The sequence below is a fragment of the Lathyrus oleraceus genome, chromosome 5, assembly GCF_024323335.1.
Source record: "Lathyrus oleraceus cultivar Zhongwan6 chromosome 5, CAAS_Psat_ZW6_1.0, whole genome shotgun sequence".
In the NCBI taxonomy this organism is placed as follows: domain Eukaryota; kingdom Viridiplantae; phylum Streptophyta; class Magnoliopsida; order Fabales; family Fabaceae; genus Lathyrus; species Lathyrus oleraceus.
In genome coordinates, this window is record NC_066583.1 from 519,461,012 (window position 1) to 519,487,449 (window position 26,438).

Below are 26,438 nucleotides of genomic sequence, written 5' to 3' on the forward strand. Positions count from 1 at the left end.
TGGGGTGATGAGAAAAGAATATACAAGTTAATTATTTTTGTGTTCGAACGGATGAACCCGTTGCCTACGTACCTTCCATCAAAGGTAAGGATCAAAACGCCGTAGTTCGGCTAAAAGATTTCCAAAAGTTAGTGGATTCAATTTTAAACACAAGCCTTAAGGTCTTACGTTATCCACGGGAGAAAACTCAACCTTATACAAACAACGAGTCCACCATGTGAGAAAAGCTTCAACTTGCTAGTGAGGGGTTAACCCTATAATAAGCAAGGAAGACTTACAATTCAATCAACTAAGGACAAATAGGTGAGATTGACATCAACCAACTAGGATAAATCAAACCTATGGCTAATGTATGAAAACTTAACAAGAATGGACAAAGCCACAAAACCATTGAATGGGTGAAGTTAACTGATTATGATTATTCACAAAAGGAGGGTCAAAGTATGATTAAGATTGATTCAAAAAGAAGTATTATGAAATAGAGTTTGACAAATCAAGGACTTACGGTCCAGGTTTCTAATTTGAAAGCATGAAGATGTTTGCACAATATTTATCTCAAGTTTTGAAAGCAATGTGTGAAAAGGTTTAGGACAAAGAGGGATGAATGGATGAAGGTGGAGTGTAAAAATTCCTAGAAGGTTCACCTCTTGAAATCATATAGAAGATGACTCAAGTGTGTCCTTTGGAATAGGCAATGAGCAATAACAAACGAGCAAAGCAAAGGAAGAAAGTTAACAAAAGCGGATACCGGATGCCAATCACTGGACTTATACCAATCTCCTAAAACAGAACTGGATATCAGAGGCCACTCCATGGACTTATACCAATCTCCTCAAAAAAGAAATAAAAAGTGGGTACCGGATGCCAATCTATCTGGACTTATACCAATCTCCAACAACAAAGCAAACACTAGGATGTCAGATGCCAATCTATCTGGGCTTACTCTAACCTCCAACATGTGATCATGGGAAAACAAATGCCAAATTACATGGACTTTTAATTGCATCCTCACATACAACAAACAAATGCATCAAGCAAAGAGATGATGAGTGGCCAATAAAATGGTCTTATACTCACTTCCATATCATAGGAACAATGGCCAATGAATGGTCTTACAATTGTCCTCAATGGGTAAACAACAAAGATATGTCACAAAGACAGATGAAATGATCATGCACTAATGAGCAATTAATGATGATAAATGTACAAAGTATGCAAGCAGACATGTACAAATGAATTAAGTAATCAATCAACCAAAGTCATTCAGCACACTCTATATCCAAACAATGAGGCTCATACAAAGGGTTAGGCATTGAAGCTAACTGGATTAGGGTTAATGGTGCTCTTAACCTTGACATTGAGAGCCAAGGTGAAGCAGATGAAAGGATATGAGGGGTGTGCCTCATGCTCTTTTCCCTGGTCAGGGAGAGCTATTGAATATCAGAAGGTGTGGGAGTTCAGAAAGTAGGAACTCTCTCCACAGATTATTGACTCGATTGATCTTGGGTTTTTACTCACTATGCATCAACACATGTAGTGTGAGCAAGGTGAGTGACACACAGAATAGTAGGAGATAGGCTACATATCTCTTTGATCTACCAATTGCCTTATTCAAAGGACTTTTCCTGCTTGGGACAAAAGTAAACAAGCACAAACATCGCCTCTTAAGGAGGACTTCAGACAGTTGCCTGGCCAAGTAACAGGCCAGGTCTTCCAGACTACATGAAGAAAAAGGATTCTACCTCAATGAAAATGCTATCAAGCAAAGCAATGCATGTTCTCAAAGAACTAATAGCAACTAATGGTACCTGAAATCAATAAAGTAAAATCAGTATATAACTCAAATTCAAAACCAATATAAGATAAGGATCAACACAACCAGTCAAATGTGCAATGCACAAAGCTCAAAGCATATGAGCTAAGCATCCTATAAAACAAACAAGTTAGTTCATGATAATCAATCAAACTCAATCAACTTGCATTAATCTCCTTGAAGCATTTGCTTCTTAACCTGAAAAACCAAACTCAAACATGAGCAACAAGACCACTAGGACAAGCCTAGGGTCAAAAGGAGATAAAAAATCCAAAACAGCAAGTGAAAGCTATCCAAAATCAAGTTCAAACAAATAAGAAACAAACCCAAGTGGTTTCACATTCATATCATTTATCATTATCATTTCACAAACAAATTAGGTCAAAGCATGTCATATAGAACCTCAAAGAAGTCAAAATAAAGACTCCACTCAAATCCAGTCACAAACATTTCAATAAATCCTCAAATAATTCATGATAAAACATCATCCATAACATGATAAGCATACCAAATTTCATCTCATTTGGATCAAGGGAAGTAGGTCAATGAAAAACAGAAATTCAAAGCAAGTTCTAGCAAACTCATACAAAGCATCAAAACATGCATCAACTTCAATTAATCATAAAACAGAGACAAAACATGATAAATGAATGGGACCAAAACCATGACAAACTTTAAGATGTCTACAACTCACATGTCAAATTTCAAGTCCATCCAATTAAGCATTAGAATTTCACAAACCAAATACAAACATGTATCACAAGGGGTCAACAATTTGGTCAAACAGGAGAGAAAATTCCAATCAAATAGGAAATGTCATCAATAATTCCAGAAATATTCACATGTATTCTCAACATCCATAAGTATGTTCATACGAAAATCCAGACCATTTTGAGTTCAATAAGCATGGTAATTAAAATCATGAAGTTGGACATGAATGGTGTGACACAAATTGTCACACCTCTATTCAAAAAATCATATCTCATCAACCAGCAATTATAAATTCACAAACTCTACACCAAAATTACCATGAACATGTCTAGTTTAAGCACAAAAAAATTGAGCCTCATTGGATTAAGTATCATCATTTCACAAGTAAAATGGCATGGCATACACAAAATGGACACACATGAACAAACCCTAGCACATTTAAAAATCCACACGTGCAAAAAATCTGGAAAAATCACCATAATAAACTAGAGATCATGAGGAGCATTTCACAAAAAATCCCATCAAATTTGGATTAAAAATGAGTGACTTATGAATTTTTGAAGATTGAAGATCAAAATGAAATAAATATTGAAATAAGAAATGATTTAATTAAAATATAAAACCGGCAGTGGCATAATGGTAATTATCTGGCCCCTTAAGTGAAACGCTGCGTTTCACTTAAGGGTGTGTCGCGTACTGGTTGGCTTCATGGCAATGAAACAGTGAAAACATGCAAAACAAAAAAAATTCCAGCAACCAAACACGACTTGGGTTTTCAAAATTAGGGTTCATGTGTACTGTTCATCGTGTTCATCATTTGAAAATCCCAGCAAGAACATTTGGCAACAACAATCAAAAAGCGACATACCAATCAACTCATCTTGTAGTGTACATCAACATTCCAACATTCATTTACACTAACTCATGCTAACAAGGATGAATCGAGCAGAATAACATCTAAACATCAAATTTCATTTCAACATATCTCTCTTAATACTCAACCATTTTCCACGATTTAAAGTTCAGTATAATCAGCATGGAAGGATCTTTAATAAGCATAGCATGATTTTGAAAATAAAGAGTTTCGAAAGTTTACTTGATTTGAAGAGCAGTGATGAAATGATGGTTTTCTGGGCACAACAAGTTGAAACAGCAGTGCTTTGATGCTCCAGGAGGTGAATGGAAAACGAATTTTAGCTCAACAACCCTTGAGGCAGCTCCAATCAATATCTGCCATGGAAGAACTTCAATGCAACAGTGCGGTTTCTTGGCTTTACAGCTATGAAATAATGCTTGCAAATGCTTCCAAAAGGATGGCAGGTGATGAAACAATCAACAAGGCACGAGCTCTTTTGGAGATTTTCAGAAAAAAAAACCAAGATGAAAAAAATGAGAGAGTTTGAGAGAAAATGAATTTTTAGATCTGGTTTGGTGAATAGTGGCTAGGGTTTTTCAATCAGAAATGAGTCATATATACTCTGTTTAATAAAGCTTAAGTTTGGTTAAGGAAGTGGTAATTGAATTTAGCTTAATGGAGTGTCTTTGGTTAATTAGTGAAATCCACTCATGTTGCATGTGCATGGCACTACAGTGCGAAATTGGGCTTAGACATATCCAAAATTTGGTTTTTAATCAATTGCAAGTGGTAGAAAGCATAAACAATGATTAATTTGAAAGTTCATTTTTCACCCCTCTCTTTTTTAATTCAATGCACTTGAAAAAGGCCATTTTGATTGGATGATTTTTGGTGAAATATGATGAAGGATTTGGATAGAGCATATCAAATGTGACTTGTAGCAAAAAACCTCACTCAATTTGGCCAAATGGTTTGGAAGTTATCTCACTTTGAAGTTCAAAAATTCTTGAGAAAGATTTGATCATAACTTGCCAACCACACATGAGAAATGAGTGTTCTTGGACTTTTTGGAAATGGGAGAACAAGATCTTCAACTTTCATGTTTGACAAAAATTCATTTGAAGCTTTTATGATGAAGTAATTTTGAGGAGAAGAACTTTCCATTTTTGGCAAATTCCAATTACAGGTCAACTTTCTATTTTTGGAAATTTCTTGTCTGACCTCAAATCCTTCACTGTGGATGTTTGACATGTTATATGAGGCTTATATGGACATGAATGAGACCTCTGAAACCAATTCCCACCATCAAATCACTGATTAAATGCATAGTTGACCACAATTGACTTTGCTTGACTTTGCTAGGGTTTTGGTTGACTGAACCATGTTCTGATGAATTCCAAGCCTCTACCATTTGATATCTTGATTCAAAATGATGTCACAACTCCTATGAACTATTTATGAATGATCATGGTGCCCAAACTCTTCAAGAATGGCCACCATCAACTGTTCAATGAATAATTTGACTGATTTGACCTAGCTGGCTTCATCTGCAAGTAACATGGTTAGATGACAATATTTTAGTACTTTTGGTTAATAGACAGATGAAAAGCAATGATATACAAATGCAATACATGCTTGGTGATCAAGAACCACACTCACAAGATAACCCACCCACTAGGAGGGAAGCAAAGGTGTACAATGATCCTTGAGGCAATGATATGGTATGATATGATGCCATGAGGGATCTTAGGGACAAAATTGGGGTCTTACACCCGACAACGACGCCAAAAACTTGATCGCGACTTTATGAGTCTATTGGGGTATTAACTGCAAGTGCACAGTTCTATCGCATAGTTTTAAAAGATATCGATCCCACAGGGACTTATGAATCGATATACCGTTTTTCTAAGGTTACTTCGTAAAGCTAAGGCGGATGATACTTTGTTGATTAGGGGGAAAAGTAAAACTAAAATAAGATCTAGATTAAATATCAAATATAGCGGATATCGGTATGTAGTTCGTCGTAATTAGGGAATCAAATCTTCGTTGGTTTCGTAGTTTTAAAATAAATCTTTTCAGTAGACACTATTAACCTAAAAGCCTTTTCTCAAACTCTCGCTCTGTTGAATAGACTATGACTTTATATTAACGTGCCCTGTCACCAATTAGTTATGTCCAAAATCACTTTTTGAAAATAATAGAATTTATAGAAACTCTTTTTAAGAAAATACTAACCATTTAAACACCCTTGTCTCAAACTCTCGCTCTGTTGACTTAGATTATATAATTAAACTTAAATGCTTAACTCTCATCCTCACATTTAACCTTTAAAAATACTTTTTGAAAATGATTAGAATTTAATTAACTCTAAAAATTGCTTTCGCCCTGATTTAAAATTAATGTCCAATTTACACTGTCCAGTTAAAAGCTCAAACTTTCGTTCTATTGATTTTAACTTCTTTATGTCTTTTACTCTCGTACAAAAACTTTGGTGTTAACTCTGTAAATTGAGACCATAAAAAGAGTGATTGTATTTTTAAATAAATTTAAACCAACTTAGTTTTGATTCCTTCATTCCGCTTACTTTACATACCGATATCTAAGTTTATTTAGCCAGACATGCTAAACAAGCCTAAACAATAATTATGCTTACATACAACCATATCAGACAGACAGTATAAATAAATAACAGGGCAGAGCATATATAAATAAAAACAATAAATTAAAGAACCTGTAAAATTAATAGAAATCTTAATTGTTCTCTAACTTCGATGTTTGAATACTCCACCACAAGCCGGTTGGATTTGTTCTTCACAATCTTCGATCAGACAGTAAAATAAAGGCGGAGGAATAAAATACTATGATCTAACGTAAGGTTAGACCCAGTAAAAATTACACAATAGTTTCCGGTGTAGAAACTATTGTGAGAAAATTAATTGAATGCTTGAAAGATTGACTGGAAAAGAAGAGAAATAAAAATTGCTAGGAAAGTAAAGTGCTGAAAGGATTAAAAAGGCAGTAAAATAAATGCAGTGCCGAAAACTGGAAAATTGAGAGAGACCGAGAGAGCTGCAGTGTTGGATCCTTGGCTCTATTTATATTACTCCAATTTGTAACCGTTTCCCACAAATTCCTTCAGTAAGTAACTTCACGCTTCAACGAGTCAAACTGAAGAATAGACTCAACGTGCCTCTGTTGCGCGTCAAAAGCCAAAAATATAGGAGTGGAGTGTGACGTTCGTCACACCATGTGTTACGCTCGTAACACAAGGTAGCTGGGCGTGACGCTTGTCACACCATGCGTGGCGCTCGTCACAGCTTCAGCGCTTAGGCAATTTTGGGCTGGGCTTATGTGGAATTGTTTCTCATACTTTTTGCACCTCCTTTTCTTTGTTTTTTCACGTATGCTTCAAATAATGTTGCCTGAAATAAATAGAAGGAAAATACCAAGTAATATCGAATAAAATGAAATAAATCAAATCAAATAATAATATAATTTAATTAAATCGAGTCCAAAAATGTGATATTATTTCATGTTATCAAACACCTCTAGATACTTTTCGTCAAAGGTGAATTCGACGTCTTTCATTAGGAGGCCGGTTAAGGGTTTAATTATTTTGGATAAATCTTTAATGAAGCGTCGGTAAAAACCGGCATGTCCAAGGAAACTTCAGATAACTCTAATTGTTTTGGGTGGTTAGAGGTTATTAGATGACAAATTTCGACCAAAGAAGGCAACGCGTGGTCGATTAGGAAGTCCGTCGGAGGGTTAAGTAGACATGGAAATTAGGAAAACCTAGGGTCGACATATAAAGGGCCAGTCGAAGTCGAAGGATATCACCATGATGAGGAGCGATCATGGGTGTCGGACAAGTGGTTAGTTACCTACAGACGTGGGAGAAGTAGGACAACATGTATCCTCTCAAGACAGGTTTCCATCCTCCCTACAGTTAATTTTTACTAGTATTTAAGCAAGTTTTAGGGATTATCTCAAAGGTGGCATTTATAGCATTCGCAGTAGGAGTACACTTGAAGTACCAAAGCGTTTACGAGAAAATAGTCATCTCCTTACTGTAGCGGGGTATTCGTTACCTTTAGCTTTATTGAATAAATCAAAAGTAAATCATACAATTTGACTCGCCACCGCACTTCTAATTATCCAAAGGAAAGGTTAGAAAGCGAACAAAAACCGAGAAGTTTTATCAAGTCAAAAACTAATAAAAATGTCAAAGATCTGAGTAAGGGGGTTGGTTATGCAATGGGAAGGTTTTAAGCACCCGAAACATCCTTAGTACTCTAAGGGAGCCCTTTTTACAAATTTCTATGGTAGGTTGGTATTTGTGAAAATATTTGTGCAAACATGATTGGGGAGATGAGAAAAGAATATACACGTTATTTACAATTTTGTTGTGTTTGAATGGATAAACCCATTGCCTACGTACCATCACAAAGGTAGGATGAAAACCTTGTAGTTCGGGGTAAAAGTCTCAAAAATAAGTTGGTGAATTAATTGGTCGAAAATCCTTAAGGTCTTTTGTTATCAAAGGGAGAAAACTCAACCTAAACTACAATCCACCATGTGAGGAGAGCTTCAACATACTAGGGAGGGATCCACCCTATAATAAGTATGGAAGACTTATAGTCCAAGCACTAAGAATAAGGTGAGGTTTATATCAACCACTATGATAACTCAAACCTAATAGCTAATGTTTATGAAAAGCTTTGGCAAAGATGGTCATTGGAATCACAAAACAATTTGAGTGAGTTGTATTTACAAATTATAAGTACTCACGAAATAAAGTCAAATTTGACTTAATGTTCAATTCAAAATAAGTATTATGAAAAGAGTTTAGAAAATCAAAGGCACAATGCCTAGGTTTCTAGTTTTGAAAATAATGTCAATGTTTGCACAAAATGAGTTTGGCTTGGGTTAGAGTGGAGAGAAGAAGAGAAGGGCTAGTTCTAAGCATGCAAAGATGAGAGAAGAGAAATAAAACCCTTGGAGTTCCTTTCTTGAGATCATAAAGATGATCCAGGTTGCTCCTTTCCTTTGGAGTTAGCAATTAACTCAAAAAATCAAACAAATATTCAATCAAGCTCCTAGGATCTTCCAATTGGCTTGTCTCTCTTATCTTGGATGTTCATGACAATGGTCCTTCTAAATAGCTCAAGTTTGGAATCCCTATCACAAGAACAATCAAAAAGTTCCACAATGCAATAAGTGAAATGGACAAAGAGAGAGTTTAGATTAGGGGTCCTTTCAAGTCATCTTCAAGATTAAGCATTCTAAAGGCATGAGGCCTAGTTGCTCTTCAACAATTTTAGCATTCTAAAGGCATGAGGCCTAGTTGCTCTTGAAACTCCATTAAGCATAGGTAAAGTCCTAATTTTAAGTCCTTTCTCCATTTTGTATTGGGTTCACACAAACAAAAACAAAACAAACACAAGGCAATAGTATATTTACACAATAATGTGCTCAAGTGAGCAAAAGGTAAATGACATAAACATAAACATTAGCTCAAGTGAGCAAAGGGCAAAGGCAATATGAATAAATGAGCAAGAAATTAAATTGCATTAAAGTAAATTGCAAGAATTAAATGCTTGAATTAAAGTTAGTATTAGTAGTTAGTGTTAGTGTTCCATAAGGAAATTTAGCGCTATGTTAAGCAATCGTAAGTGGACTAATGTAGTAGTCACACCTATCTGAGGCCGGTCAATAAAACTATAGGCAAATAAACACAATTTAGAGACCATGACTAGTAAGCCAAGCTCCTACAACTTGCCATGCCAAAAGAAAAGAAGAATGACCTTGTATGGATTTTAGGTTCTTTGCTTGACCAAGAAGCAACCTATTTTGGACACAAAGCAATTCACTTGATCTTTGATCAAGATGAATTTGATTTGGATCAAAGAAGGTTAAGCCTCTCATATGTCAAAGCTAACCACAAATCATTAACTCATTGGTCAAAAGAAAAAAGAAGAAGATGGAAATGGAATGTACAAAATGAAAATTCAAAATACATAACCGAAACACATTGATCAAACATGAATGGAATCAATCATCAACCAATGGTAAACAGAAGTGAAATGAAGATTAGAAGTCAAGAAAAGTCAAACATATTTTTGGTATTTTTTGGAATTAAAATAATGCATAAAATAAAATGAACAAATAAAGGTCAAACTTCAAATGCAATTCAAATCAACTTGGGTAACTCCAATTGGTTCATCATAAGTCTAACATTGTCAAACAAGGTTTGACAAATTTTCTCAATATTTTTTTAAAACAGAAACTAATTTTAAACAATTCAAAATGAAGAAAAATAACATAATTGGACTAAAATCTCAAATAAATCTCAAATCAATTAAGAAATTGACGAGAATATTTTTCATAGCCTTATCATTATCCAAAGATGTTAAGAAAATATTTTTGGCATTTTTGAATATCAAATGGTATTTTAAATGAATTAAAAAACAATCATAAATGAAATAATTCACAAAAAATATTAAATGGAATCACAAAAATAATTAAAAATCATTTTATGAAACTAGAATTTAAGAGATTTTTTTTGCAATTGGTCCCATATTTTTGTGATTCCAAATAAAGAAGTTATGAATTTTTGAAAATAAATGGATTAAAAGAAAATAAAACAGAAATTATGAAAATAGATAAAGCCACAGCGCTTGGATCATCGCTCATTAATTGACGTGGCTAATTAGAAAGTCATGAGACGCGTGCGCATTGTGTTTCTTGGTCAACATCACCACACATTGAATTAAAAAAAAGTAAACAAAACGTGTGGCCAAGATTAGATCATAGCTAATGGATCCAATGGACATGAAGCTTCCACGTAAGGGACGGTGGTGGAAATCACCGTCTTCTCCGGCGAGCTCAATAATCCGACCACCAGTTGCAGGTTTTACAACCTCAACCAAAACTCACGATCCATACATCAAATTAAAGCTGGGGTGATGTACATCACCCCTGTAACCTTAGTTTTCACTCAAGAGCCTTATGGAAGAAGAAGTTTGAGGTTAAAAATCTAGGTGTTCAATCTGAAGTTCACCAATTCACAAAATTAAAGACACCATTGGCTTGCCTTTCACATGAGGACTTCAGAAATGCAAACCAACACAAGCAATGCAAAATATTCAGTGAGATTCGAAGCAAAACAGTTGAGGTATAAACCTTTGTAGTGCAACTTTTATAAGCTTGATCCAACCAATCCTTTGCTTGCAGCTTGATCTTGATGTGTCATATGAGAGCTAGGTTTAGGAATCAGTATTGAAATTCAACTGATGTTGTTGAAAATCAAACTTGAAAAATGAAATGAAAACTCAAGATTCCTTTCGTGAGAGGTTGGGAAATGAATTCAGTAGGGATTCAGGCGCCTTCAGGTTGCCAATTGAATGAAATGATGCTTCTATTTATAGATGGAGCTACAAGGAGAGTGTGATGAAACCGTGTGCACGAAATTGGGTCCTCCATGCATGGGCCTGTTCAGGCGCATGTGAGGCCCAAAATCAATTGCAAATGAATGATGAACATCATACAAGTTGAATTGGATGTGCAGTTTGCAAGGCAATGGCTTGTGTATGAAAATTTAACATGAAATGCATAAATGGTTACAATTGTTCTCCTCTTCGAAAGTCCCATTGGAAAATTCAAACATAGGCATGTGAGTAATGGATGGAAAGGTCTTGACATAGGGAGCAAAAGCTATGTTGGATAAAAATCCATTTGGAGTTTGGAAAATTTTGAAAACTGGCCATGAAGTTCAAGGTACAAAACATGTATTTGAAAATTTTGCCAAAAAGGACCAACTTCAAGCCTTTCTTTTTCAATGCTGCAACCCTAAAATGGAAAAATGTTCAACATCAAAGTTGTATATATTTTTAATACAATAAATTTGGACTTAAATTTTGCATCATTTGGATTTTTAATGAGAAAGTTATGGGCACATGAAGTTGGAATTTTTCAACATTCAATGGCTTTGGTCCAAAGTGACCTATAATGTTTTGTATTATCACATGTGTTTATTTCAGGATAATGAAATTTTTTCCAACATAACATTTGAATTAGACATCTTAAAATTTCCAATTCACTTCGTCTCACCTCAAAATCATAAAAAATGAAGGAGTTAGGCCCTTGGGAAGTTGACCCAAAATTAGGGGTTCAATCAAAATGACCTATAATGTTTTGAAATGAATGATGACCTTCCCAGTTTCAAATGGATTTTTTATGAAGATGAAAGTTGTTCATATGGTTCTTAAGAACATATTTTCTCTTGGGGTCATCATCATTTGACAAACAAATCAAACATTAGGTCTTAGTGGATTTCAAAATAGTCAGATGATTTGACTGATCAACTTCTCAAGTCCAAACCTCAAAACATGATGAATTGATGATTGAGTATACTCACATAGGCTCATATATTAATAAAATGATAAATGAAATAACTTACCTTGATTTTGTTTGATCATAGGTTGAGGTTGTTTCATGAGCAAGGCACAATCAATGCATAGTTGAATTAGGGTTTCCTTGGGAAACAATCCTCAAGCCCTTTGGTTTATCTTGATGAAATTGACAAATTGAGATACTTTGGAGGCATATATGATGATTGAGAGGTTTGGGAACCATTGTCATTCTTTCTTTCATCTTCATCTGGCCATTTCATTGGGTATAGGAGCCTCCTAGGAGCCTTGGATCACATGACTGCTCAAGCTTCAAAACAAAAGAGGTTAGTGACATATTTTTGTGCTTTTGGTTAGTAAACAAAATAAGAAAAGTAATAATATACAATTCAAGCATGCTTGGTGGTATCAAACCAACTCACACAAGTCCCACCCATGGGTAAGGAACCAAGATGTTATGATCCTTGAGGCAAATGCAAATGAGCAATGTTATGATGCCATGAGGGATATTAGGGTCAAAATTAGGGTCTTACAGATTCCCCTGTAGTACCTCAAATTTGCCCTCCTTCATTCATGCATTCATTTCATTTTTAGGTCATTTATCATTCCATATTGCATTGCATCTTGGTAGTCAGATTTGGCATCAAGAGGATCCTCAGTACAAAAGAGCAAGTTTTTTCTTGAGATGAAGGCCACATGATTATTCTAAAAGAGCTTATATGAGCCAAGGTTCATTTTGAAGCAACTTTACCAAGTGGTAGAGGCCCAAACTCATCAGTGCACTTCTAGGTCATCTGAGGCCCATACAAGTCAACTGTGTAGTCAACTGAGAGCTATGAGGTGGAGAAATGGTTTGAGACACTTCATTCACGCCAAAAGAGGCTTATTCATCATGTCAAACATCTACCTTGAATATTTTGAAGTCAAATCAAAAGTTTCCAAAAATGGAAAGTGACCTGTAATTCAAAGTTTCCGAAAATGGCAAATTTTTGGACCACATTCAACTTGACTTTCCAACATCAAAGAAGCTTCAAATGAAATTTTGGTCAACATGAAAGTTGAAGATCTTTCTCTCTTATTTTCAAAAATTCCAAGATCATGAGCATTTGATGAATGTTTGAGGAGTTATGAACAAATGATTGCAAAGTATGCTTGGAACTTCAAAGTGCCATAACTTTTGATCCAAAACTCCAAATTGAGCCACTCTTTTTGGAAAATGCTTGTCTTGACCATTAGTTTCCAAATGAATCATTGAATTGCATGAAGAAAGCTCACATGACCATTGGTGCATACATGTGCTTTTTGGAGGGAAAATCCAGAATTTGAAATTGGTTGATCACATGAGTCTGATTCCAATTCAATGTTGTTCATTGGAAGATTTTAAGGGATTATGAAGCTTGCATGGCACTGTTCACGTGCATATTGCTCATGCCACCTCACATTTGCATTTTTGGTCATAGACCTCATTTCTCATTAATTTTTCATTAGCCATTGCTTAATTATGATTACAGCATCATTAACATGTGATATAAATAGATAATCCTAACAGAATTGGATCAGATTACACATTCTAGATCTAGAAATTGGATTTCCCTCCAAAAATTCTCGCAATTCAAACATCAAATTTCTACACATAACTCATGAATTTTCTTGCATAATTATGTTCATCTTGCATCATTGAGTAAGAATCAAGGCCTGGACTGAAGGATTTGGTGCATAATCGAGCTCCACGAATGCATGAACATGAAGAAGGTTTTCTGAATTTGAGCTTCATTTAGGTAGTTTCAATTGCTATTCCTTCCATAAAGCTTCACCACAAGGTTGATAGAGGAGATCTGGAGCTGGAGGAGGCTTGAATCCACGAAATCATCACACTGTCCTTCAAGAAGGTTAAAATTCGAACCTCATTATTTGCCATTTTATGTACATGATCTTGGAGAGCGTACTCCACTGATGATTCTGATATGAATATTGTTGAATTTGGTTGGATATTGAGTGAGTTATGATGAGTGAAAGTTTGGTTGTGCAATATGTTTCTCTTCGATTCGCTCTTGTTAGGAAGATTTAGTTTGAATTAATCATAGATTTGGAATGTACGCTTCAAGACCTTTCGATTGGTACCATTTTTATGAGTTTCTGGAATTTTTGTCATGAACCTCCACCGGCGTATGACCGGAGAAGATGACTGGAATTACTATTCCGGCCATCTGGTTCAAGCGCCTAGGGTTCTACTGTAGCGCGCGTTAACCTTCATATACCCGGTTCGAAACCACACGCTTGCATATTCCAATTGATTTTAATTAGCGCTGCATGTAACCTTACGCTCCCTTGTTCGATCCTCACCCTGGCAATTATTCCAATTTAATTCCACTTAAGCGCTTTGCAACCAGCATGTCCTTGGTTCGATTCAGGCGCCTTGCATTTTTTTATTTTAATTTTCATTGAAGCACACCTTTGACTCTCAAGACCTGAGTTCAATCCCTGGTGGAAGCATTTTCCAATTCCATTTAGTTTTCACATTTCATTTTATTTTTTACATGATCTTCATTTTGTTTCTTTATTTTCATCAATTTCCAAAATTCATAACAAATAGAAAAATTGTCCAAATCAGTTCAAACTTTTTCCACATGATTGTTGTAATGTCTATTATTTTGTGATGCTTATTTCTTGATTTTTGCATTGCTGGATTTTTAAATGTGCTTGCTTCATTGAACATGATGCAAAAATGACATGTTATGCTAATTGTTTTGTGAAATGCTCATGATTTGTCCAATTGCTTTGAAACTTGACATGCTTGATCCTAACATGTTATAGGATTTTTGAGTTTTTGTTTGGCATTTTTATCCTTTAACATCACTATTTTGGACACATGAACTTTGAGTGTGACAATTTGTGTCACACATTTGAATGCTGCCTTTGTTCATTTTCATTCCTAGGTCATTTGATATCTTCTGGACCTAATTTTCTGCATGATTGTTGTGCTTAACATGTTGATCTCACATAAAGAATTTCATGATAATTGGATGCTTTTCTGTTTTAATATGGTTTTTCTCATTGGAATGTCCTATTGTGTGCACTTGGCTTGCCTTTGCCTTATCTTGATCATTAGATGGCTTTGCTTCATGAATTGAGTTTGATCCTTTTTAGGACATGTTCTTGCTTGATTAAATGTGCTTCATGTGGAATATCAACTTCTGTTTTGACTATTTGCTTTGCCTTTGACCCTAGTCTTGGTACTAGTGGTTTGTACTCACCAATTGAGCTTTGTATTTCAGGTTCAAGCATCTAGCTCTAATGGTTGATGTAATCTCACTACTTGAGATGCCAATTACTTTGTCCACTAAACGTTTTTGTGTTGTAGGTCATTGAGTGTGATGGAATCACTTGAATGCTTGCACCTTTGACTTGCATTGTGTACATATTGGAAATGTTCCACTGTTGATTGTCTGTTTGATTTGTCTGAATATGATATTGACTGTTTGGCTTTTGTACAGGTACATTAGTCGCTTTTAGCTCTTGCTTGAGATTTGCTTTGGTTGTGGTTGGTATACCACCTAGGTAACCACTCTAATTCCATGTAGTCTGGAAGTCCTGTCGCCTTTTTGGCAGGCGTTTGGCTGAAGTCCTCCTTAAGAGGCAATGATTGTGATTGTTTACATTTGTGCTAAATACCTCCTTGTCGGGGCATGTTACTTGTTAAGTCCTCCTAAGTGAAGAGGCAATTTACAGATATAAGGGATTAACAACCAATCCCCTGTCATTCGTCGAGTCGTTCATTATGCTCATACTACGTGCTGATGCTCTTGAACCTAACCCAAGATCTTGTATATAGAGTCAGTCATGTGGAATAGGGTCCCTCTTTCTGGATCCCCACGCATTCTGTGATTTGAGCTCACCCAGGCCAGGGTTAAGAGCATGAGGTGCAATCCTCATTTCCGTTTCATCAGCTTCACCCTAACTCTCAATGTTAGTGGTTAAGAGCTTCAGCACACCCCTACAGTTTTGGCTTGTTTGTCGAGGTTGATATGACCCCTCTTGACTAAAGCCTCACCCTTGGATGTTTGAGCCCCCTTGTTGGTGTGTTTACTTCATGTATATGTTTTTGTGTGGTGTGATTGTATCCCCATAGGTTTGCTAGACTTCGTATAGTCTCTCGTTTGCATGTCAATTAAGGTAGCACGGTTCCTTCGTCTAGGACTTCCTTTCTTGCGTGAGCATTCCTAAAACACAAACAAACTTTATCTTCTCTTAAGGCCACGTTGACTCCTTCTACCACAGGTGAGTAAGTCTCCAAAGGTCGAGCATCCGGTAGATTGCGTAGTAACGTTGTTCACCTAAAAAACACAAAATAAACATAATAGTTTAGCCGAACTACGGCAACTCTGATTCTCATGTTCAGATGAGATACGTAGGCACGAGATGCGATGTCTTGTCGAGTTTGACTAACGACTAACATTTAATCCTTGTTGTTTTCGCCCTTGTTGCGATTCTTTTCTCTCGCCCTCGTTGCGATCGAGACCTTCCTTTTCTCTTGCCCTAGTTGCAATCGAGACCCTTCTTCTTTTCCTGTGTGTTTGTTAGGAGTTGGATGTAAGTCCATTTATTGGCATTTTGTTTCCTGTTTGCGTTTGTTTGTTAGGAGTTGGATGTAAGTCCATTTATTGGCATTCTGTTTCCTGTTTGCGTTTGTTTGTTCGGAGTTGGATATAAGTCCATTTATTGGCCTTTCGTTTCCTGTTGTGTGTTTCTTATGACGTCTCAGCGTCTCTGTTTAGCGTTTTGTTTCGGCGTGCGTTAGCCGAGCTACTAGTGCTCTGATTCTTACTCTGGTTAGAGAAGATACGTATGCATAGGATGCGATGTCCTAGAGAGCACGTTTCCCATTTCTCCGAACTACGTCGACTCTGATGTTTGTGTCTGACGAACTACGTAGGCCCAGGATGCGACATCCTGTCGAGTCCGCTTTCTCCGTTTTCCTTCACCTGTGTTTTATTCCAGTTTGGTGCAGTTTTTGAGCAGTTTGTTAGCAACCTTATTCTTTTCTTTTGAGCGCGGATCCCATCGAGTACGACGGACGTGAGGGGTGCTAATACCTTCCCCTTGCGTAACCGACTCCCGTACCTAGCAATCTTTGGTCGTAAGACCATTCCTTTCCTTTTTCAGGTTTACTTCGAGCGTTTCCTTTCCCTCCTTTGGGGACAAATAACGCACGGTGGCGGCTCTGTGTCTTTTCCCGCCGGTTGTTTTTCGCGAATGCGACAGCCCCTATTTAAGGTCATTCTAGCCGGAGATATGAAGGTTTAAATCTTCGTCTCGACGAGGTAGAATGGGATTAAATAATAACAAAGAGAAGAATTTTGGTCCCTAAGAGACCTCATGATGCAAATGTATATATGCAAAAGTTAATACTTTATAGGGATATGTGTCGACAAAGAAATCAGGAGAAACTGAAAATCCATTAGAGTAATATACACATAAATGGGACAGAGACTTTGGGGGAATAAAGGGAATGAAATTCGTGAGTAGGCCACGACTTTGAAAACTTGTTGGGAGACACGAAGGGATTCCATGAAAATAAATCAATGGAAAGACTCGAGATGACGCAAAGATGCACGTATTGGGGAATATGCCAATACAACAAAACTATCATCAAAGGATACTTCGGATAAAAATCCGGACTCAAGTGAGGATGTCCATAAAGGACTCAGCTGAGGAAGAAAAACGAGGTATTACCGGTTACAGGGTAATAAACTCAAAGAGACATGTGATCAAATACACCGATATAAGGGTGAGAGAACAACACGCTCAAGGAGAAAGAATATCTAGGACTAGTATAAGGGTGGGAGATATCAATCATCCGAAACATCTGAGGAAAACCTAAAAAGGTAATTTTTAACTCAGGAAAATCTGACTCCACAGGGGACAAAAAAGTCATAATAGGGAGCAGAAGGGAAGGAACACCAGGGATACCGGTTACTGGGCATATAATAGGTGACCAACCAGGCGTGAACTAGGGAATATTTCCAAGACACTCATCATCGAAAAGGAGGGCTGAAAAAGCAAACTCGATTACAGGATGGATATTCGATTCCATAAGGAAATTCGAATCTTACTCGACTAGGGAAGAAAAAGACTTCGACTGAAGAGCGCATGAGATATATTATCTATTACAGTCATAACGCAGATAACATACTCGCATGGACGATTATCCACAACCGGTTACTAGGTTAATAAAGGAAAAATCGACCGAAAAGAAGGGACATCGGGATACTTGCTACTAGGTATAAAATGATGACCAATCACAAAGGAGAAACGATCATTACCAAACAAGGGTAAATGAAAGATGACTCGCTGGGGATAAATTGCTTGATCAGAGCAATTATCCAAGAGATATATCACCGGTTACTGGATGGTATACTCAAAAATGAAGGAATATCCATACCGAATATTGGATAAAGATAACCAACAAAGAGGGGATTACATCTACCGGTTACTAGGTAGAAAACCAAAGGTGAGAGTAATCATAATCGGTTAGGATGAACAAAATCAAGGATTAGCTCTGTAAGGGGACAAAATGGGGGTTTACAACTACCGATTACTGGGTAGAAAACCACAGAAATAGGACTTACAACTACCGGCTACTGGGTAGAAGGCCATAACATCCGCTGGGAAGAGAATGAACAATTACTGTTTACTGAGCAATTGAACAACTAAACCACTGGGAACTGTAGGGGAAATAACAAGAAAGAAGTCAATCTAGGAACAAACTAGAGAGACACAATGAAACAAGACTCGACCCAATGAGGATATAACTCAGAGGAGTAATTCCATTCCAATACATGTTTTGGGAGGAAATCGAAAAAATAATCATCCACGAGGACATAACCCGGTGGGGAATATGGAAGAAAAGATAGACACTTTCTACCTAAGGGGCTGACTCTATATGGAGAGATCAGACACAAACATTTGCTTGGGGAAGAACATTTCACCAACAACAGGGTATAACAAGCAACGATATATGTCAAAGAATGCAACATGAATATCTGAATGCTATAATTATGCATGTATATGCGTGGTTTATGTATAATTAATGCTGACAAACAAACATATCTAACACAATTAGGTCCAAGGGTCAATGGACAGACATCTGGTACAACAACTCAAACGAGAAAGCCAGGCCCACAGGAGAAATCCAATCTAGTGGGGAGCCGCAAATACCAGGAAACACTAATCACCACTGAGGATCAAGGAGAGTCGTTGTCAGGGACAAAGACTACTGCTAGGGGAAAAACAGAATCGTTGAGGATCAGAGACCGCTGTTGGGGATCAGCCAAAGGGCACAACTACCAAAAGCTAGGGATCTTCCAACAGTTCTCGGGAACTTGCAGGGATGTGGATAAGATCAGTCAAAGAAAAACTCTACTAGGGATCTTATCAGGCAAAAATATGAAATTCTGTGGGGAACAACCACTAAACAGAAGCACATCAATCAAACATTCACTTTTAAACACTGAAGGAATATCTCTGTTGCGGAGAAAGAACCAATCACTCCACTGGGAAGCTGACGTTCACATCCTCCTCGAAGTTCCAACGTCAAACTAGGATCATGTAAAGTCTCTGCTGGGGAAGCTACAGAGCCATCGCCAGGGATTTGCTTCCAAACAGACAAAAGATCCGATGCAGAGGAATAGTCTACCGGAGAGCACAACACGGATAAAATCCATCGTAGAAGAAACTCTACTGGGGAACTTATCAAGGAAAGATATGAAACTATGTGGGGAACAACCACCTGTAGCACCTCAAATTTGCACCTACCATTTTTGTACAATCATTTTCATTTTAGGTCATTAGCATTACATTGTCCACTGCATAGCATTGCATTGTCCATTGCCAAGTCATCAGTTCATCAGTCAAGACTGGTCAGGAGATCCAATTGTGCAAACAAGCAAGTGCATTTCCTATTGAAGCAAAGACCTAGGGTTGGTTCATTGAGTTCATATGACCTAGGGATCATTTTGAAGTGGTTTGGCCAAAGATTGGATGTTCAGAAGTCATCAGTCAAGCTGAGATGCATCTGAAACCCTAGAAAGTCAATTGTGGTCAACTATGCATGAAATCATGGATTTGAAGGTGGGAGATGGTTAGAGAGGTCTCATTCATGCCCAAACAAGTCTCATTTGACATGTCAAAGATCAACTATGAAGAATTTGAGGTCAGATGAAAAGTTTCCAAAAATAGTAAGTGACCTGTAATTTCAAACTGCCAAAAATGGAAAGGTCTTCTCCTCAAATTTACATCATCATACCAGCTTCAAATGAAATTTTGTCCAACATGAAAGTTGAATATCTGGCTCTCACCTTTCCAAAAAGTCCAAGAACATGAATTTCTCATGTGTGGTCGAGAAATTATGGATTGATCTTTGCCAAGAAAATTTGAACTTCAAGAAGGCATAACTTTTGAACCAAATGGCCAAATCATGTGGTTATTTTTGGAACATTTCTCTTTTGATCTCTTCTATCCAATTCATGCATCACATTTCATTAATTCCCATCACAAAAATATGGCATTTTTCACTTGATTTGAATTTGAAATTTGGAGGGAAAAGTTCATTTTGAGAATTAAGCATTTTCCACACTTCCATTCACTTGCACTTGGTCTTAAACAGCATTTTAAGGTGAATTAAGCATGAATTCATGCACTGTAGCATCATTTCCATGCACATGAGGTGATTTGGCTAATTTCCTCTTACACTTGCATTCCACTAATTATTATTACATTTGGCTAATTGGGATTAAGAAAATGATTAGTGCATCATATATATAGACTAATCCTAACAGAAAACGAATTAACATTCCATTTGCACCAGATCTAGATCAAAATCACAAATTCTCACAACTTTTTCTCTCCATTTTTCTGCAAGTTTTTTCATAGAACTTGCATTGTTCTTCATTGATCCAGCATCCACGAGCATTTTTGGACAGGATTGGAGCAAGATTTCACCATTTTCGTGCTGTTTTTATAACTGTTGCATCAAGCTTCATCCATGGCAGCTGGAAATTTGAGCATCATCAAGGACAATTTATCAACATTCCTTCATCCTTTCATCTACCTGAGCATTAAAGAACTTCTGTTTCAACTTTCCAAAGCCTGAAAAACACGATTCCAGTTCTGCAATCCTTTGAAGGTTAGAATTCGATCCTTGCAATTGTTGAAAGCATGTTATGCTTTTTGTAGATCTTGTATCCATGAGTATTCTGAGCTTTGTGGCATTGATTTTCATCAAGAATTGTGAAAGTTAGGTTGATTTTAAGTTTGAGATGTGAATCTTCTTTTGTTCGATCCAGACATGTTAGCACGAATTAGGTTTAATTGATCATGGATTGTTAATGTGCTTGGAAAGATGAAGCTATTGATGTATTCATTTTTTATTTTCGTGAACAATTGTTCTTGATGATGAAGAACGTATGAAGCTGATGAAGAACCCTAACTTTTTTTTCCAGAACTTGATTTGATCCATGAGCGCGCTACATGCATGTGTTTTCTTGTTATTATTCATGTATTGGTCCACGTAGATCCAGTGTGTCTAAATGATTGGACCAGATTAATTCGCCTTGCCACATCATATTAGTGAAACGGCGCGTTTCACTCATAAACGCGCCAGTTTGAAATCCTCACCGGTTAGATCCTCATGGATGGACATTTGCCAATTTGCCTTGCATTTTTCTTCATTTCATGTAACCATGTTCTATATGCTTGCTTCACATGTTTTTTTAATTTTTTCATCCATTTCAAACTTCATAACTCCTTGATGGATTGTCCAATTGATGTGAGATTTTTTGCACAATGTCCCTTGTGATCTCTAGTTTTTTTTGATGATTTTTACAAAAATTGTGCACGCCTGGATTTTTATTTTGGCTAGGGAATGTGCATACATGTGTTTTCTTGATATGCCTTGCCATTTTGATTGTGAAATGATGATGGTTGATCCAATGATTGTGAAAATTTACATGCTTAATCTAGACACTTTGATTGATCGTTTGGCTTTGAGTTTGTATTTTTAGCATGCTTGGTTGTTGAGATATGAGCTGATCATTGGAGGTGTGACAATGGGTGTCAAACCATTTCTTGTCCAATTTGCTGATTTTATTTACCATGCCATATGAACTTAAAATGACCTGAATTTTTGTATGATAATACTTCTGGATGTTAGGAATGAGTATGAATTTTTGTAGAATTTTTGAGTGCATTTCCAATTTGTTTGAGAATTTCGTTTCTGTTTGACCATTTGTGGACGTTTTGAGAGTCATGAACTTCTATGATTTTAGAAATTCTTGATGTTTATTGGATGGACCTGAAATTTTGCACATGTATTCTATACACCTTGAAGTTTGCCATGGCTTTGGTTTGATGTCCATATCATGTTTGGATTCTGTTTTATGCTTGTGTGAAATTGATGCATGAATTTGGGCTTCCTTTGAGCTTGTTTTGCCTTGCCTTGCATTATGGAATTTATTTGTCATGATTCCACTTATCCAAATGACTTGAATTTTGGTGTGATGATCATGTGATGAATGTTGTTTAGCCATGATTTTTCTTGGGATTTATTGAATTGTTTTTGAGTTGATGTGGAATGGATCATTCTGTTTGCTTCAATGAGCTTTGAAATGCATGCTTTGCACTAAATGCTTTATGAAATGAAATTGGTTGATGATATGGATATGAGACCACTTGGACATTGTTCTTATTTGATTAAGCTTGATTATTGTCAATTTTCATGTTCTGTGTTAGTTTATTGCTACCTCTTTGACCCTAGGCCTAGTCCTAGTGGTTAGTGCTTATGTTTGAGTTGTGTTTTCAGGACAAGAAGCATATGGCCTTGAGGAGTTTGATTCATTTGCTCAATTGGAGTGATATTTGGTTGATGTTGATTAACATTAAGTTGTTTTGTAGGTGGATTATATCCATTGAGTTGAGCTTGTGCTTTGCTTGATGCATTGCTTGTTGTCTGTTTGTACAGTTAACTGTTGACTTCTAGTCTGTCTGTGTGACTTTTGTTTGAGTTGTGTACTGATTATGTTGGATTGTTTTCAGGTACCTTAGTTGCTATAGTTTCTTTGTGAACTTGCTTTTGCTTTGCTTGATAGCTTGAGCATTGAGGTATAATGTCTCCAACTCCATGTAGTTTGGAAGACCTGGCCTGTTACTTGGCCAGGCAGCTGTCTGAAGTCCTCCTTAAGAGGCAATGCTTGTGCTTGTTTATTTTTGTCCCCAAGCAGGAAAAGACCTTTGATAAGGCATTGGCAGATACAAGATATGTGCAATCCATCTCTTGCTATTCAGTTGAGTCATCCCTTTGCTCACACAACTGGTGTTGATGCATTGTGGATATTAACCCAAGATCCTTGTACAGTTGTACAGTTGAGTCAGTCATAAGTGTAGAAGGGTTCACACTTTCTGAACCCACACTTCATTTGTCTAAAGCTCTCCCAGGCCAGGGATAAGAGCTATGAGGCACACCCCTCACTTCCCATTTCATCTGCTTCACCCTAACTCTCAATGTTAGGGTTAAGAGCTAACATCACCTGATTACAGATGGCTTGTGTTGTATAGCCTAACCCTTGTGTGTGCCCACTTTGTGTGTATATAGTGTGTGCTATTTGTGATTGTTTGCTTTTGCCTGTGCTGTTAGGATAGCTTGCTCCCTGTGCAAGTTAGATAGCAACCTTAACTTAGGGATGATTTGCATGATAACATCTAGGCTCGAGTCGTAGTCTCCCTAGTTGTGTCTCCCTTTGTTATCTGGTTAGGCTAGTCCTGTGTCCCTACGTAGGGGAACTACGTCGCCCTAATCCTCATACCAGATGAGGTACGTAGGCAGGAGATGAGCTGATCTCTCCGGGCGCCCTGTTTGTTTTGTCTTGTGTGTGTTAGGAGATGGATGTAAGACCAGCGATTGGCATTCCGCATCCTATTGTTGTGTGCTTGGAGTCCGATGTAAGCCCAGCGATTGGCATTTGGTTTCCAGTGTGGGTGTGTTTGGTTCGGAGTCTGATGTAAGTCCAGCGATTGGCATTCGGTTTCCATGTTTGCCTGTTTTGTGCGGAGTTTGACGTAAGTCCAGCGATTGGCAGTCGATTTCCTGTGTTGTTTTGTCTTGCGTGCGTTAGCCGAGCTACGAATGCTCTGATTCTTCTTAGTCCAAGAAGATACGTATGTATAGGATACGACATCCTAGCGAGCATGTTTTCCCCGTCCGAACTACGTCGACTCTGATGTCTATGCCCTATAGACTACGTAGGCCCAAGATGCGATATCCTTCCGAGTTAGTTTCGTTTGTTTTCTTGTGTCTCTTTCAGCCAGTGTTTGTGTTTATGAGCAGTGTTTAGCAACCATTTTCCTTTCTTTTGTGCGTGGATCCCGTCGAGTACGACGGATGCGTAGGGGTGCTAATACCTTCCCTTCGCATAACCAACTCCCGATCCCATTCTCTTTGGTCGCGAGACCATGTCTTTTCCAGGTTTACTTCGAGCGTTTCCTTTCCCTCTTTTGGGATAAATAACGCACGGTGGCGGCTCTGTTGTTTTTATTTCCCGCCGGTTTTTTCGCGTAATGCGACAGCTGGCGAATCTGCTGGGGAAAATACAGAAGTTGACCTCTTGCTGGTCCATCTTCCCTAAGCGAGTCTCTCCTAGCGCTCTCTAGGATTAGGGGTTTGGTTGCTGTTTGCTGTTATTTATTGCATTCATTTATTCATTGTTTGCATTTATGCGTGCATTAATGTTTGCATTCATTCATATTCATCTGTGCTGGCTGTGTTGTGTTCCTCTGTTAGGGTGGGAGTTACTCGAGGTAAAAGGCCCAATACCCAGGCTATGAGTGAAATCTAGGAAGCCTAGGAATAGAGTGATTCATGGGAAGCGGGTGGTATGCGCCACTTAGCGGAACATTGATATCACGAGCAGTTCAGACCCTGGTGGGATACTATCGTTACATACTTCGGGTGTGTATATGATGGTATTCTGCGAAAGGTTATTTATGCTGCGTTTCTCTCGACCTTACCCTGACCTAGATGACACCCGTGAGCGGGGAGGGAATGATCATTATTACAGGTACAGTTGGTGACTTGTCGGTGACTTGTTGGTGACTTGTGATCCTGTTGGTGACTTGGTTCCTCAGATTGGGTTCAGATGACAGTTTATCAGATGACTTTGGGTTTCAGATGAATTCTGGTCCCGAGTTCGAGCCGAAGCTTCGATCCTGTGTTCCGAGATGCATAGCCTGCCAGTTTTGTCTGCATCATTTGCATCATAGCATGTTTATTTTCAAAAAAAGAAATACGCAAAAAAAAAAAGAAAAAAAAAAAAAGCTAACCTCTGCATGCATATCATTTCTCAGGTACATTCCAGAGTCTGTTCACTGATAGAGATGGCAACAGTCCCAGAGCTGAAGCGGAAGACTTGTTCCTATAGCTTTCACCGTGAGCCTTTGACGTCTCTGATAGAGTTGAGCAACCTTGTGACCAGTGGTAATCTGAAGGGGTTTGTCGATCAGTATGGGAATATTCTGACACTGTTGAAGATGGTAGTTGATCCAGTGTCGTTGCAGACTCTTCTTCAGTTCTACGACCCAGAGCTTCGCTGCTTCACTTTTCAGGATTATCAGTTGGCGCCTACTCTCGAGGAGTACTCCATTCTGTTGAATGTCCCTATCTTGCATCAGGTGCCTTTCTTGGACGTGCCTAAGGAAGTTGATTTCAGAGTTGTTGCTAGAGCTCTCGATTTGGGTATCAAGGAAGTCAGTGATAGTTGGAAGTCCAGTGGGGACGTTGTGGGTTTGCCTTTGAAGTTTCTGCTGAGAGTTGCTAGAAGGGTAGCAGAGAAGGGGAATTGGGAAGCTTTTCATGCCCAGCTAGCTGTTATGATCTATGGGATCGTCTTGTTCCCGAGTATGCCCAACTTTGTGGACTATGTTGCAGTCATCATTTTTCTTGGAGGAAATTCGGTTCCTACTCTGTTAGCTGACACTTACTATGCTATTCATAGTAGGCATGGTAAGGGTGGAGCTATTAGATGTTGCCTTCCACTTTTGCTCAGATGGTTCTTGTCTCTCCTGCCAGTCAGTGGACCTTTTGTGGATGCTCAGAGCACCCACCGGTGGACTCAGAGGGTTATGTCTCTTACTTCATATGATATCAGATGGCAGTCTTACCGGATGGATGTGCGTGATGTTATTATGAGTTGTGGAGAATTCCGGAACGTGCCACTTGTAGGGACTAGGGGTTGCATCAATTACAACCCAGTTCTTTCTCTTCGCCAGTTGGGGTTCGTGATGAATGGAAGACAACTTGATGCTGAGATAGCTGAGAGTGTGCATTTTGAGAAGCGAAGTGACCTTGTTAGATTGGAGCAGATAGGAAGAGCTTGGAAGTCTATTGGTGTCCAAGATGGATCTGTTTTAGGGAAGAAGTTTGTCATTGCTATGCCTGACTACACTGAGTGGGTCAAGAAGAGAGTGGAAACTTTGCTGTTGCCCTATGATAGGATGAATCCTTTGCAAGTGCAACCACCTTTGATCCTTGCTGAGAGTGTACCTGCTGAGCAGTACAAGCAAGCCCTGATGGAGAATCGCCGATTGAAGGAGAAAGAGC